This window comes from Molossus molossus, unplaced genomic scaffold (genome assembly GCF_014108415.1).
Source record: "Molossus molossus isolate mMolMol1 unplaced genomic scaffold, mMolMol1.p scaffold_m16_p_14, whole genome shotgun sequence".
Lineage (NCBI taxonomy): Eukaryota > Metazoa > Chordata > Mammalia > Chiroptera > Molossidae > Molossus > Molossus molossus.
In genome coordinates, this window is record NW_023425349.1 from 11,174,855 (window position 1) to 11,192,086 (window position 17,232).

Consider the following 17,232-nt stretch of genomic DNA (forward strand, 5'->3'; position numbering starts at 1 on the left):
TTGAATTAATTTACAGCCGGCCCTCGTTTATCGCATTCAATCAGTCCCAGACTCTACCACGATAAATGAATTTCCGCGAAGTAGGATTCTTTATTTATATACAGTCTGTCCCTCGCCACTTTCCGCTTGGAATTTCCAGGCTTCACTCTAGCACGGTAGAGTGAAAAACCAAGCTAGAGTGAAGCCGCAAAAGTCAAAGCGCAAAGTGGTGAGGGACGACTGTATTTATTTTTGGACAAAGTACTACTGAATATCTGTACTGTTTCAAAGTTGTCATCATTCAGAGCAGAACATAAAGTGAACTGGCAGTGGCATCGGTTTGCTAGTGTGCAATTAGCAGAGGCAAAAAGCACCTCCCACTAAGTGATCTACTTAATTCGGTAAAAGAGGTGTGAGTGGTACTGGTAACTGAACTTGACATGCTTGAGACAAATAAACTGCTAGTCCAGCCTCTAGTCCAGGGCTCTGGTTCATCTATCTTCCCTTGGTTTTCTTGAAACTCTTTCTGCCTGAAGGAGTAGTAGTAACTGCCTCCAGCTCTACCACTTCGCAGGTATTCCCACTCACACTGAGCAGTCCCTCTCAAAAATCTGCCCCAGCCCATCTCTCAGCCTCAGGAACCTCTTCAAAAAATCAGCAATGCAATTTCAAAACCTAAAGAATTCTTTTCACTTCTCATCTTACTTCTACCAACTGAAACAAATGAAAATGCTGACAATTTTCTTACTCTGAAACTCTTTTTGCTTCCATTTTCTACCTCTGAATACCTTTTCTCAGCTGGCATTTAGGTTCCTTTTCTTCTGCCCATTCTTTTTTTTTTAATCCTCACCTGAGGATACTTTTCCATTCATCTTCGGTTAGAGTGGGAGGAAGAGGCAGGGAGAGAGAGAGAAAGAAACATCATGTGAGAGAGACACACATCAATTGGTTGCCTCCCTCAGGACCCTGACAAGGGCGAGGGACCAAACTGCAACCGAGGCTGGTGCCCTTGACTAGAATTGAACCCACAACTCTTTGGTCCACAGGCTGATGCTCTAACCCATTTATCTAAATCACCTATCCCACCTCTTCCTCAAAACGTTTGATTGCTCCTGACCCAAAAACAGAAAAAAAAATCCAAACTTTTATATCATCAGTTCTTCAAAATCTGGAGCCAATCTATCATTCTAGTCTTAACTCCTTCTATCAAACCATATCAGATAACTCACTACATTGGTCATGCATTTTTTTATGCTTTCAAGACTTTGCTCATGTTGTTGGCTAAGCTAGGACTGCATCTTCGCTTTCCCAGTTAGTCCTTCTCCCCTACCAGCAAGCTGGTGATACAATCCAACATTCAACCTCCCCATTTCCCTCTGCAATATTCCTTATTTCTCTCTAGGGTTCCTAAGGCTTTCGTTTGCTTATTATATTTATTTTTATTAATCCTCATCTTAGGATATTTTTCCATTGATTTTTCGATGGAGTGTGTGTGGGGGGTGACATCGATGTGAGATTGGCTGATTCCCACACAACCCTTACTGGGGCTGAGGATTGAACCTGCAACCCAGGTATGTGCCCTTGACAAGGAATCGAACCCAAGACCCTTCAGTTCACAGGCCTATGCTCTAACTGCTGAGCCAAACCGGCCAGGGCTTTTTGTTTGCTTTTGAATTCTACCACAGAGTTATAGCATTTATCACACAGTAAAACATTATATATCTTTTCTACTGCAGTGTATTATTGGTTGATCATTCCAGAAACAAGAGGTAAGTACATACCATAGGATAAAGGCTGGAAATAGATGAGCACACATAGTCCCTTTGAACTACTTGTGGAGAGGGATCTTAGATTTTATTCATATTATCTTCATATCCTATCCTTGCCTAGTGTCAGTACCCAAAAAATTTGATTGGTTAAATAACACTTTTTCATCAGTGTTTAACTGGTAAGGCCTTAGTAATGTGAAGACAAAGGACAAATATGCTATACTACATGCACATTTGGGATGTGAATATGAATGATGCCTGGAATAAAGAGACCCAAAAAGAACCACCCTTGAGTGTGCCTTACTGACTCTTCAGCAAGTAGCCAGCTGTCACATTAAAACAAGTTAAATAACACTGAGCCACAAAACATACCCTGGATTCTCTTTAGACCAAAATACTCTCGTATCACTTCTCTCCCGATGCCCATCATTTTTGTTGCTCAACCAGTGAGCAAATGAGTGCAGCTTGAGGGAATCTTAAGGGGAATACTTAAATCGTCTTGCTAAATTTAAAGAGTTCTGATTTTACACCCAACATGATACTAGGAAGCTTTACATGCATTAATACTAATCTTTACACTAAACTTGCCAGATAGGTATTAACTTCAAATGACAAACTTGGGCTAGACTGGTTCACTTGATTAAGTTCACAGACAAAATTATAGAACTAGATATCTAGGTGCCACTGTTCTTTTCTAAAATGCATCTCTCCTCTTTAGTGTTCCTATCTCCATTATTTCCCCACCCTAATCCATCCTCTTATGCTGCTGCCAGTTGTATCCTTCTAAAACACAAATCTGATACACTTCCCTCTCTGCTCAGAGAAAAGGACAAGATAGGAAACGGCAAAAGAATCAAATTTCAAAGATGTTGTAGCAGGCCAAATCCTGTGGGTTTGTAGCCCTTTAAAACTCACCAAGTAGCCCTGGCCAGTTTGGCTCAGCGGTTGGAACAATGGCCTGTGGACCAGAGAGTCCTGGGTTCAGTTCCTGCTAGGGGCACATACCAAACAACAAAAAAATAAAAAAATAATAAAACTCATCAAGTAGCCCAGCTGGTGTGGCTCAGTGGTTGAGCATTGACCCAGACACCAAGAGGTCACCAGTTCGATTCCCAGTCACGGCACATGCCCAGGTTGTGGGCCCAATCCCCAGTGGGGGCATGCAGGAGGCAGTCAGTCGAAGTTCTCTCTCATGGATGTTTCTATCTCTCTCTGCCTCTCCCTTCCTCTCTAAAATCAATGAAAAAAAAAGTTTTAAAAAATAAATAAAACTCATCAAGTAGAGTGCAAAGAAGATACAGTATTTTAAAAAAACTGTACCATGTTAATCTCCGCTTTCCCCTACCCCGCAACCCCCAGCTCTGAAATGTATTTCCCTGCATTGGTTTTTACATGAACTTCTCACAGCCTATCCCAGGGAAGGGTGGAACAAATCTAACAAAACTCAACAGAAAATCATCCCTTCTTTATAAAAAATATTCTTTTCCTTTCCATCACTATACTAATTGCTCAACAATAAGTGTGTCTTCGTTTAAGTCAGCCTCTGAATTTGAGAGCTGTTTTTGTTTTCATTACTTTAAGTGAGCTAAGAGAACCATATTAATGTAAGCTTTCTGAATAATTTCAGCTTAGCTTAAAAAAGCAAAAACAAAACTATTCATCTTGGGCCTATAGCACTTAAAGACAAGATAAACCAGTTTACCTAAAAGCCTGTTTTAGGCAAACTTTAACCTATAATGCCTGTGAGAATTTACTTCCTTAAACTATGAAGTTACTCTTTTAGTTCAATTCCAGATGCATTAAAAAAAAAGATACCTTAGCCCTGGCCGGTTTGGCTCAGCGCTTAGAGTGTCGGCCTGTGGTCCAGAGAGACCCGGGTTCGGTTCCCACTAAGGGCACGTACCTTGGTTGCAGTTTGTCCCCCGCCCTGGTTGGGTCATGCGGGTGGCAACCACTCGATGTGTCCCTTTCACATCGATGTTTCTCATTCTCTCTCTCTTCCTCTCTCTCCCTCCCATTCTACCTGAACAAAGAATGGAAAAATGTCCTCAGGTGAGGATAAAAAAAAAAAAAAAAAAAAAAAACTTAAAAATATAGGAATTTGTGCCCGGCTGGTGTGGCACAGTGGTTGAACATCGAGAGGTCACAGGTTTGATTCCCGTCAGGGCACATGCCCAAGTTGTGGGCCAAATCCCCAGTGCAGGGCATGCAGAAGGCTGCCAGCTGATATTCTCTCATCAATGTTTCTATCTCTCTCCCTCTCTTCTACTCTCCCTCCCACTCAATCTGACAAAAGTGGAAATATATCCTCGGATGAGGATTAAAAAGAAATAAAATTGTGGTTAATTACATATAACACACTACCATTTTAGCCATACTTAAATGTCCAGTTCTGCGGCATTAAGTACATTCACATTGTTGAACAACCATCCCCCACCATCCATCATAACATTTTCCTCTTCAGCTAAACACCCCGCACTAAACAATAACTCCCATTCCCCTAGGCAACCAACATTCTCTATGAATTTGGCTGCTCCAGGGAACTCATGTAAGTAGTGGAATCATACCAATATTTGTCTGTTTGTGGTTGGCTTATTACCACTTCAAAGTTCATCTGTGTTGTAGCATGTGTCAGAATTTTCTTTCTCTTTAAGGCTGAATAACAGTCCAATGTATGTATGTACCAAATCTTGTTTATCCGTTCATTGGTCAATAAAAGTTTTAAAAGGTCCAGCTGGTGTGGCTCAATGGTTGAGCATCGACCCATGCACCAAGAGGTCGCCAGTTCAATTTCCGGTCAAGACACATGGCCAGGTTGTCCGCCAAATCCCCAATAGGGGGGCATGCAGGCGGTGGCCAATCGATGTTCTCTTTCATTGATATTTCTGTCTCTCTCTCTCACTTCCTCTCTCTCTAAAATCAATAAAGGAAAAGAAAAACAAACAAAAAAAGTTTTAGAAGACTGGTTGTTACTTAATAGGATTTTTAGGATAAAAATCACAAAATCAGTACAGTAAAATGCCTAAATAAGACAGTCAATGTTTTCAGACTTATCTCACTTTCTCGTCAGTAATCAAGCTTCACTAAAACTTTTAAAAGTTAACAGTCTGATACAATATTTTTAAAAAACCAACTTCGAGTTGAACTTCTCAGTCCTTGTTTGTATGAAATGGATGACGTTATAGCTTCAGTTTTCTCATATGTAAAATGGGGGGACTGAACCCTCTCTATTCGTTTGTGAATGAGAATTTCCAGGAAAGTGGTAGTAGGATGCCAGGTGTTTTCCAGTCCTAATCCTTGATATAAGCATAATTAGTTTCATTTTTACAAGTGAAGAAACTGAGCCTCAGAGTCACTAAGTAGGTTATCTTTAGTTATATACCCAGTAAGTGCCAGACTTGGGATATCTATATCTTTTTTATGCCAAAGTTCACACTCTCCCCTCAGTATCCTAATAAAAGATATAAGGGGAGAAAATGCACATAAAATTCATTTAACACTATTGATTAAATGCAATACCACTGACACCTGAAAAAAACACACCATATAAGTGGTTTCCCCATGTTCCTGTAGATATTTCAGGAAAAAGCACCCCCCCCCCCACTCCGAACACTAGGTATGCTTCACTTCAATCCAGTAACTCTGAAACAAAGTATTTAAATTATTTGGATGCCATTTCCACAACAGAAACCCATCTTTAGGACCACTGGAAAATCTGGGAACACAGAAAAAGTTAGCTTAATATTAACATACTACTCATTCATAAGGTCAGACCATATTTCTGAACTTGCGAGTACAGATTTTAAGGTAACCTAGTCTTTTCACATTAGTGTTTTATAAATATAAAAATATGAATATTTTCAAGCAATGCAGGATTATCCAAAATTTTTTCTTCCTTTTAAGAAATTAGTCATGTTTCTTCTCATCAACAATGAAAAAAAAAATTAATCTAGCCCTGGCCGGTTTGGCTCAGCGGTTAGAGCGTTGGCCTGCGGTCTGGAGAGACCCGGGTTCAGTTCCCGCTAAGGGCATGTACCTCAGTTGCAGTTTCTCCCCGGCCCTGGTTGGGTCATTTGGGTGGTAGCCACTCAATGTGTCCCTTTCACGTCGATGTTTCTCTCTCTTTCTCGCTCCCTCCCATTCTATCTGAACAAAATATCAAAAAATGTTCTCGAGGATAAAAAAAATGAATCTATTCCATTTAGAATATCAACCTGTCTACACTCAGACCTGAAACATTTATATTATTCATTTCTCCGTAAACTATGTGAATTTAATACCACTCAAGCAAATAATATGACAGATAACCAAAGCCTAAGATAAATGCAGTAAATATGGTTTCTCTTTTCTTTGACCTCTGATGTTCAGGGAAACGTGTATAGGCAACCACAAATGTTTGGCAGAAGACATGTTTTATGTTCTTTCTGATATAAAAAGACCCTGGTCCACAGTTACACAAGGATGGTGGAACATTTGATAAGCGTGGCAATCAATAAACATTTTCTGAGGACCTTCATTAATAGCACTGGAATAGACACTGCATAATATAAAAAAATAAAAAATGAAATATTTAATTAAGTTCCACAGATGTTTTTAAGGCTATATGAAAAGATCTTTTCTCAAAAGCAAAAATAAGACTTTCTGTTATGAAACGATTTTAGCCAGAAATCATTTTTATTCAATTCACAGAGAACTGAACAGGTCAATACAATAAAGATATAACCATTTCTTGTCCTGGCTGCTGTGCTAAGTGGTTAGAGTCTCATCAAAGGGTTGAGGGTTCAATTCCATGTCAAGGGCAGTTTGGATCCCTGGCCCCACTTGGGTGAGTGTGGGAGGAAACAAACTGATGTGTGTCTTTCACATTGATGTCCCACCCCCCACATCCCTTCCACTCTCTCTAAAAAATAAAAAAAGGGAAAATATATCTTCTGGTGGGGATTAACAACAAAAAAGACATAACCATTTCTCTTCTGCAGATTTATCAACAGGTCTATTCATAGACAATCATATATCACAGCAAAATGTATTTATGTGACATGTTTCTACTCTTACATTGCCAGAATCCATTTACCAGCATACTTCAAGGGCATATAGAAGTTTATTACCTCTACATTAAAAATACTAAAATGATTAACTCAAGGCTCTTCACTATAGCAGCAGTATACAAATGCCCAACATTTACTCCAATTTAGCCTTGAATGCTCCTCTTAATACCCTTGTTGAAATTTACAATATGTCCCCAAAGAAAGATTCTGCGTATCAGTTCCTTTTCCTGATACAAAGGTCATCCTTGGAAAATGGAAAATAAGATTATAACCATAGGTTGATGGGTTATAATGATCAAAATGTATAAATAATGGAATATAAAAAAAAAAGTTTTAAAAATAGTCAAATTATTGTTAAGCTTTAGGAAATAACATTTTGTTAAAGTTACCCAGGAACTAACGGGCTAATGTGCCTTAAGAAATGTCAGAGTTCAGTATATAGAAAAATTTATTATCACACAGATTAAAAGATCCCAGAGAGTAGCAATTCATAACATAAAACTGATGCAACCTTAACTGGAGATACATAATCATGCATTAACTCTTAGGTGCAAACCTCCAAATTCAGCAGCATAACCATATAATTAAGATATACTTTTTCATGTTTTAGAGCCAAGGTAATATATACTATATAATGTCATGCAAGAATTTAAAAGCAAGTTTATTTTTACTATTTAATTATCCGCAGAAAAGAGGATTTTGGGGGAAAGTAGGCCTTACAGAATTCTACTATGATAGAAAGAACAATGTTAAAAAAAATTATCACTATTGACTACCTCAGAGTATTACCATTGCTTTGGAAAGAGAAAAACTCCCCAGGCTAAATTCTATAAACTAAAGTGTTCATGTCTTGCAAACTGCCATATTTGGTCAGACAGTCTTTGCACACAAAGAGAAACATGGCTGTTAGGGTCAACAAGAGTGGTTACAATATAAGTTAAAATGTCTATCTAGCATTGTTTTGACTTGCAAATTTTCTAAAGAAGAATGATCTGAGGATCATCAGAGAACTAGGGGGTGGGAGGGGCAAAACAAGGTAACCAAATTATTGCAAAAAGAAACAGCTGTTAAACTGATACACTTTTTTTCACATATATCAAGGGACATAGGTCTTTAGCTTTGGATTTTCTTTCTTTGGGATCTAACTACGGAAAAGCAATAAAACAAGGCAGTTACACACAAAGCACCCAAATGTCAGGTCCAATTCCACTGTAGGTATGTTGATTAAATTAGCACTTCTTTAATACCTGAGTTCTGTTTCAAGAGAGCCGATATGGGTTTTATATTCATTTAGTCCACATGCTTGAGAAGGTTAATGATATCTGATTATATTGGAAACTGGAAAGATAATATTATGGGCAGCCTATGTCAAACCTCAGCACACTCAACAGTAGCACCAATTTAAACAAATTATTTTCTGAAGCCTGTAGTCAAAGGTCACTTGTTAAAACAATTACTGTGAAATGATGAGACCTTCAAAGGAGGCTTTATTTTAGCTGGAAACACGCTCAATAAAAGACAATGACTTCTTTAAAAGAATCTCGGCGCTGTAAAGTCTAGCTGGAAATATACTCCATAAAAGACAATGACTTCTTTAAAGAATCTGGGCTGAAAGATTATATAGTATTTATGGAAAATCATGTCCCCCTCATGCACATAATGTGCATAATACAATTCTTTCACTATACAGTGGAAAAGATAGGAAGCAGTTGTCTGCACTTTTACAGTATCACTAAATTACCATTTAATCCTGATGAAGCACCTGTAAACTGCTAAAAGACCACTATGCCAATAATGCCAAAAGGCACATATATATATACCTTAACGCGGATAAGTTAACTAACTGTAAACTGAGCTATAAAACTAAAACTAAAACAAAAAGGAAGTGTACCAAAAATAGCAATGTTCAATTACAAATTTGAGTTGATACATTTTATTAAAGCTACTTGTGAATTTTAAATGTTACCAATACAAATCAATCATGGATTCAAATTATACTAATGCAAACTGAATTCTACAAAGAAAGATTACAAAGAACTATCCCCCCTACTCATTTGCAGTTTTGGTAAACCGTACTTAAAAGCCTTCAATATATATAAAAGAGCACTCTCCACACACTTAAGGCCAACAGGTCCTTTGTTTAAAAAAAAAAAAAAAGGGCTGTACGTGCACTTCCTTGGCACCTAAGCTTTTTTTTTCAATTGCTTTTCAAACATCGGTTTAATGTACACAGTTCAATTCACCTTTGTTTTTTACTTCCTAAATAAACAAAGCGGCCGAAAACACACACTGCTCTGGACTTACTACTCCAATTACACATACTATGTGACTACAGGTGTTTATTGGAATGACAATTTCAAATGAATTATGAAACCTGTCCTTGACAGTCTTTTTCCATTGATAAAAATAACAAAAGCTAAAAGATCTCACATTCGATTGGAACAGGATTTTGAAATAACAAAGAACTAGTAGTGTGAGCACCAGTATCACGATCACTCTTGCTTGCAAGATTAATTCAAAGAATCCCCGAGTAACCCTAGTATGAAGAGGCCTGCGAAAGCAGATGCAGATGGTAACAGTCTAAATGATACAGACCAAAGTACTACCAGGCAATAGACAACGAATTCCTAGAAGTCTGATTATCCTCTGGCTCCACACCTGAAACCCTGAAGGTTGCTGAAAATCAAGACACTGCAAGGAGGTATTGGGGAGCAGATATTTAAAGATGGGGCGAGCGGGATGCCGCGGACACTTTAAGTGCAGGAGGGTAAAATGAGATGGTAAGGCCAACACGAGATGGCAGATACAACACTAAAAGAAAGCAAGTCTTTCAAATTACGCGTAGCCCAGGACAGCAGGCCAAGCCCAGGCCAGCCTAAATCAGACACAGGCCCAGCGGGCAATGGGGAGAAACTGAGGCGGAGGGAGCGGCCAGATAGATTCCAACATAAGACCCAGCCCAAAACATTAAAGTCAAAAGCCTAAGAGGCTTTGCTAGGGGCCCAGAAGAACGGCAGCAAGTGCAAGACTCCGAAGACAGACACCCACCCAAGACAGGGGGAACCGGTTTGGGCAGGGGCTCCCGGAGTGTCCCCACCTGCGCATGCGCCCTCCCTCCTCCGCGGCAGCTCCCCCTCCCCCCAATCACAGCTCCCCTCACAACCCGGCTCTACCAGGGAGCTGAGCGCAGTCTCGCCAGCCCAGCCCCGCGGGATGAGAACACAGCTTGGCTCCCCACAGAGGCCTACCCCCTAGCTTGGTAGCGGGGAGGTGGGAGGAGGAGGAGGAGGAGGAGGAGGAAAAACCTGGCCCTACCCGACCCGCCGTCTCCTCCTCCGCCGCCCGCCGTTCGCCGTCCCGGAGGCTCCGTCGCCTGGGCCTCCCCAGCAGCCCAGCCGCGTCCTCCCCGCCCCCTACTCACGTGAGAACGGCGTCTTCCGCCCTCCTCCCGCCTCCTGCCCCGTCTCATAGGTCCGCGACTGAGCCGCACCGTCCCATTGGCCCAACAACAGGGGGCAAGGGCGTACTTCCTCTCTTCGAAGCCCCACCTGGGCTCAGGCCGCATCGAGTTTGCGCCTGCGCGGAGTCTGCACTGGGAGACTCGGTTTAGCTGTCAGAGGCTGGGCTTAGACAGATAGTCGTTATGTTTGTGACTGCAGCAGGGACTGAAAGCAGGACACGGGAGGGTGTTGGGGCCTGGGGAGGTAGTGAGAGGAAGCATTCTGGGTAGCACCTGTTGAGCCTAAGAGGTATACTATGCAGAGCAAGGAACCTTCTGTTCACCTTTCTTGTTCAGTGCTTTTTCAAAAGTAGCACTTAACAATGTTATTCAACTCACCTGGCCTTTATTGAGGACGCACAAATATGCCAAGGGTTGTGATGGGTCCCGGTGTTTCATGTCTTTACTACGAACATGTGAGAATATGATGTTTGTTGTTTTACAAAGGAGTCCGGCCTAAGTTACAGAATTCGGTCTAGAAGTAAAACTTCTCTGATATCCAAGGCCTTGAGATTATTTGAGACACACAGAATAGCACAGAAATGAACAAGGTTGTTTCAGTGTTACCGGAAAATGCGGCTGCGATTTTATTTAAAAATCATTCATAAGTGGTATACAATGCAATGACAATATAATGAATTTTAAAGACCCTTTCCTGAATAAATTTACAATGTAGTTGGAAATAAAAAAAATGATTACTGAAGGTGATACTTAAGTCTTGATACTTTATAAAATAATTCTACAACCTCTTCTTTACTCTTTTTAATTCAAATAGCATATGCACTTTTCCTGAATGACTTTCTCAAAGTTTTCCTGTAGATGTTGCATCCAAATCAACCAGAGAAAAAGTTGTGCTCTGTTACAGTCCTCTTTGTGACTTGTCTATTACAATAGACTTGCTAAACACCCTTGGAAATAGTTTGTTTCCTTTTCTCCTTATACACTTATATAATAATAATAATAACAATAATAATACACACACATTTTAAAGTATTCAAATAATAGCCTTGCCGGTTAGGCTCAGCGTTAGAGCGTGGGCCATGGGATCAGAGAGACCCGGGTTTGGTTCTCCTCAAGGGCAAGTACCTTGGTTACAGTTTGTCCCGGACCCGGGATGGGGTCGTGTGGGTGGCAACCAGTCGATGTCTCTCTCACATCGATTTTTCTCTCTTCGTCGCTCTCTCCCTCCTGCTCTATCTGAAGATAAATACAAAAATGTCCTCGGGTAAGGATAAAAAAAATTTTTTTTAAGTATTCAAATAATACAGTATTAAGAAAGCAAAATGCCCTGAATTCCTGACACCATGACCAAACCACTTTTAATATTTTGGTGACCATACATTCACGTATTTTTTTTTTTTTAAATCCTCATCTGAGTATATTTTTCCATTGATTTTTCAGAGTAGGAGGGAGGGAAGGAGAGGGGGTAGAGAGAGAGAAACATCGATGTGAGAGACACATCAAATGGTTGCCTCCCAAACGATTCCAATCAGGGCAGGGGATCAAACCATAACCAAGGTATGTGCCCTTGACTGGGATCAAACTCGCAACTCTTTGGTCCTTGGGCTGACCTTCTAACTGCTAAGCCAAACTGGTCAGAGCTCTTTCATGCATTTCTTGATTCATATGTTCATCCCAATATATATGTAAATCTTTAGATAAGTTTTTTAAACAAAATATTATTACAGAATCAATATAGTGTGCCTTGGAGAAAAAAATAAAAAATATAAACAGGCTAAAATAAAAAACAAAAACATCACATTCCCACCACCATTGTTACAACTTTAATTAACATATCCTTCTCTGTGTGTTGACGTATTGTTTTTCAAAATTAGATAACACAGTGTAGAAATTTACTTTATTCAAAGAACAACATATCCGTTATTTCAGTAAATTTTCCTCTCATCTAATTCCTAGATCATATTCAAATTTTCCATCAATCTAACAATATATTTACTGTTGGCTTTCCCAAATCAGTAATATTTCAGTAAATTTTCCTCTCATTTAATCCCCAATTATAATCAAATTTTTCTGTCACATGAATTTATTTATTTATTTGTTTGTTTATTTATTTATTTTTGGTACGTGCCCCTAGTGGGAACCGAACCCAGGACTCTCTGGTCCGCAGGCTGATGCTCCAACCACTGAGCCAAACTGGCCAGGGCTGAAAAACATTTTTTTTTATCCTCACCCGAGGACTTTTTCCATTTTTTGTTCAGATAGAGTGGGAGAGAGAAACATCGACGTGAAAGAGACACATCCAGTGGCTGTCACCCGCACGACCAACCAGGGCTGGGGACAAACTGCAACCGAGGTACGTGCCCTTAGCGGGAACCAAACCTAGCTCTCTCTGGACCGCAGTTCGACTCTCTAACCACTGAGCCAAACAGGCTAGGGCTGAAATACATTTTTTTAACAGCTAGTTTTCCCAAGTTAGCATCAAATCCAGGGCGACACATTGCATCTGGTTGTTATGTCCCTAAGTAGTTTTTAATCTAGTACCTAAGAAAAAAATTTAAAGACATTGGTTTATTGAAGAAATTAGACAACTTTAAGCACAAATTTTCCCACATTCTGGATCCAAATAGTTGCTTACTCCAGAGATCACTGAGTTTGTTCCTCTAGATCCTGTATTTCCTTGAGACATGACTTCCAGTTATATCTCAAGCTAAATGATTAAAGTCAAAACATTTTGCGCTAGCACACATCATAGGTGATATGTTATACTTAATGTTCCATTACCTCAGGTACAATAACAATAGTGATGTAATGTTGACCACAAGGTTAGTGATGACATTTCATACAGTTTTGATCCAGGAGTCCATTTTTAAAATAGATTTTATATAGTCTATTTCAATGATCACCACTGCCATATATCTTAATATTTTAGCCAATCACAGAAAACTAATTTTGGTTTATAAATATGCTCAACTTTTTACAGTATGTAGCTTTGTACCTTAGCACATATGATTAGGGTGTGTGAGTAGAATATGGGACTGGTCTGAGAGAAAGTATTATGACAAGCTGGAGTCAGAATAGTAAAGTCCCCGAATGCTAAAACAAGGAAAATGAAGTTTAATCTATAGACATGTGGTTGCCCTTAGAGGTTTTAAGGACAGTGCAAATATCAGATTTGAGTTATTCAAAGTCATTCTGATAGGAATATAGAAGGCTAAACAAGGAAGGGAGTGGGGGAAGGGAGTGTACATAGAACACTTTGGAGGCTATCTAGTATCAGAAAGGCTTCAACTACTTTGAAAGAAAATGGAAAAAAGGAACAGGTTTCAAGAGCTATTTATAAAAGAAATATCCTCGCCCTGGCCAGTTTTGCTCAATGGTTAGAGCGTCGGCCTGCAGTCCAGAGAGACCCGGGTTTGGTTCCCGCTAAGGGTGCGTACCTCGTTTGCAGTTTGTCCCCAGCCTGGTTGGTCGTGCGGGTGGCAGCCACTCGATGTGTCTCTTTCACGTCGATGTTTCTCTCTCTCTCTCTCTCTCCCTCCCAATCTATCTGAGCAAAAAAAAAAAAAAATGAAAAAGTGTCCACAGGTGAGGATAAAAAAAAAAGAAATATCCTCAAGATCGTTGATTCTTCTGCCTACTCAAATCTTATTTTTAACCCCTCTACTGATTTTCATTTGTTATACTTTTCAACTACAGAATTTCATTTTTGTTTCTTTTTATAATTTCTATCTCTTTGATGATAGTTTTAAAATCTTTTTCTAATAAGTCTGATATCTGGGCTTTCTCACAAATGATTACTGTTGATTTATTTTGTTCCTTTAAATGGGCTATACTTTCCAGTTTCTTTGTGTGCTTTGCAATTCTTATTGAAAAAATGAACATTTGAAATTTATAATATGGTAGCTCTGGAAATTAAATTCCCTAGGGTTTGCTGTTTATGTTTTTTTCTTTTGTATTGTTGAAGGGTGTCTCTGTGCCAGGAATCAGGATTCAGAAAAAGTGAAAGCCTGAGTTTTTATGGGTTTTTCTGAGCCTGCATCTTTCCCTGGTTATACATGGAGACTTTCTAATTTCCTCCATATAACTGGTTGCTTTTGAATGTCTTAATCCTTAAATGTCTGGCTCTCAAATGAAATAAAATAAAAAAATGAAAAACATGAAAAACAGGTTATATTCCTTTAAATCTTCTTGAAGCTAGTACACCTAATTTGAAACAATGACAGCCAGCCTCTGTGCCTGCCTCTCAGACCCGAAAAGCAGAATAATCAGCATTCATAACACAGAGCCCCGATATTTGGAAAACAAGATTCTTATTTCCCAACCTGGCTCTAGCAAGTGCACTTGCATGTAAACATGGCTGCCTGCCATAAATTGGAGGTGTGGGAGATGGTAAGGTGTTATCGCACTGAACACTGACACTGACTGAAATTAACCTCAATTAACCAACCAGGCTTTCCCCTGGAAGAGGCAAGTTTTTAAATACACTCCAGAGTTCCAAAATAGTTACATCAGTTTCTGCCAAGACAACTGCTGTCTAGGTAGAGGGATGAGCTCCTTGTGCTTCTTACTCCATCTGAGGAACAGAAAAACAAACAAAAAAAGAAACATGAACAGAGGCATTGGGATCTACAGGACATTATCAAGAGAAACAAAATACCGCTGTGGAAGTCCCAGGTGAAGAAGAGAGAAAGGGCAGGAAGAATAATTATCAAACTCGACAGAGCCAAAGAAAAGAATCTTGAAAGCAGCAAGAGAGAAGTGACTAATCACACAAGGGACCCTCTATAAGACAGTCAGCCAATTTCTTATCCTAAACATTGGAGGCCAGAAAGCAGTGGGTTCATAATATTCAAAGTGCTGACAGAAAATAAGTGTTGATAAAGAATTATAATCCAGCCCTGGCCAGTTTGGCTCAGAGGTTAGTGTGTTGGCCTGTGGTCCAGAGAGATCCGGATTTGGTTCCTGCTAACGGCATGTACCTCGGTTGCAGTTTGTCCCCGGCCCTGGTTGGGTCGTGCAGGTGGCAGCCACTCGGTGTGTCCCTTTCACATTGATGTTTCTCGCTCTCTCTCTCTCTCCGTCCCACTCTATCTGAACAAAATATCAAAAAATGTCCTCGGGTGAGAATAAAAAAGAAAAGAATTCTATATCCAGCAAAACTGTTCTTCAAAAATGAGGAGTGACATGGCCAGTTTGGCTCAGCAGTTAGAGCATCAGCCAGCGGACCAATGAGTCACGGGTTTGATTCTGGTCAAGGCCAAGTACCTTGGTTGCCGTTTATCCCCGGCCCTGGTAAGGTCCTGCAGGAGGCAACCAGTCAATGTGTCTCTCTCACATCGACGTTTCTCTCTCTCTCTCTCTCTCTCTCTTTGTCTCCCTCTCTCTCCCTCCCTCCCACTCTATCTGATGATAAATGAAAAAATATCTTTGGGTGAGGATTAAAAAGAAAAAAGCAGTAATTTAACAAATTCCTTAATTTTATTTTATTTTTATTTTTTTGTTAATCCTCACCTAGGATATTTTTCCATTGATTTATTTTTTAGACAGTGGAAGGGAGGGGGAGAGAGAGAAAGAGAAACATCAATGTAAGAAAGACATATTAATTGGTTGCCTCCTGCACTAGCCCCGACCTGGCTGGGGATTAAACCTGCAACCCAGGTATGTGCCCTTGATCGGCAATCGAACCCGAAACCCTTTGGTGCTGATGCTCTAATCACTGAACCACACCAGCCAGGGCCAAATTCCCTAATTAAAAAAAGAGAAAAAAACACACAAAAAACAAGGAAGTTTGTTACTGTTAGCTACCACTGAACCTGCCCTTCAAGAATGCTAAGGGCCCTGGCTGGTTTGGCTCAGCGGTTAGAGTGTTGGCCTGTGGTCCTGAGCGACCTAGGTTCGGTTTGTCCGCGGCCTGATTGGGTCGTGGGGGTGGCAACCACTTGATGTGTCCCTTTCATGTCGATGTTTCTCTTTCTCTCTCTCTTCCTCTTTCTCCCTCCCACTCTATCTGAACAGAAAGTGGAAAAGTGTTCTCGGGTGAGGATAAAAAAAAAGAATGCTAAGGGGAATCCTTCACGTTGACCTGAAAAGGCACTTGACAGTAAACAGAAGCCATATGAAGAAATAAAGATCTCCTTTCAAGATTAATACATGGACAATTATAAAAGCAAGCATTATTGTTATTATTGTTTGTAAATCCACTTTTTATTTTCTCCATGACTTAAAAGACAAATGCATAAAAATATTAATCTGTATTATTGGACACAATATTTAAAGATGTAATCTACAATATTAATAACAGAAAGAGAAGACAGCTGAAAAGAAGGAGTTTTTGTATGGTATTGAAGTTGGTATTAATTCTATTAGATTATTATAACTTTTGACTGTTAAATGTAATTCTCATGGCACACACAAAAAAATATAGAAAATACATGGAAGGGAATGGCAGGTGAATCAAAACATTTCACTACAAAAATCAAATAAACACAGAAAAAGGCAATGATGAAGTAAATGAAGGCACAAAAGCTATAAGACCTATGGAAAACAAATAGCAAAATGGCAGAAACAAATCCTTCCTTATCAATTGTTACTTTAAATATGAATTGCTAAAACTCTCCAATCAAAAGACAGAGATGGGCAGAATAGATTTAAAAAACAACAGTCCTGGCTGGTTTGGCTCAGGGGTTAGAACATGAGCCCGCAGAGCGAGGGGGTTCTTGGGTTCGATTTCTGGTCAAGGGCATGTGTCTGGGCTGCACTTCGATCCTGGCCCTGTTGATATTATGCCAGAGGCAACCAACTGATATGTCTCTCTCACATTGATATTTTTTTCTCTCTCTCTCCCTCCCTTCCTTCCACTCTATCTAAAAATCAATGGAAAAATATTCTCAGGTGAGAATAAACAAAATAAATTTACATAAATAAATAAAAACAACAACCATGATCCAACTATATTAAGTCTAGAATAAACTTTGTT

The 17,232-nt window shown here is 39.7% G+C and overlaps 1 protein-coding gene across 6 annotated transcripts in view; it reads right to left on the minus strand.

The window, feature by feature from the left end:
* RABGAP1 (RAB GTPase activating protein 1) overlaps positions 1–10,191 on the minus strand; it is a 149,893-nt gene extending 139,702 nt beyond the window's left edge. For 3 of the 6 annotated variants that reach the window (XM_036260827.1, XM_036260825.1, XM_036260824.1), the window contains exon 1: positions 2,664–2,684. The gene's annotated coding sequence lies outside the window, so the exon portion shown is untranslated. Of the gene's footprint in view, positions 1–2,663; positions 2,687–10,111 lie in introns of those variants that run through there. The other 3 variants (XM_036260828.1, XM_036260826.1, XM_036260830.1) reach the window with 3 other exon arrangements.
* Positions 10,192–17,232: the final 7,041 nt, after the last annotated feature.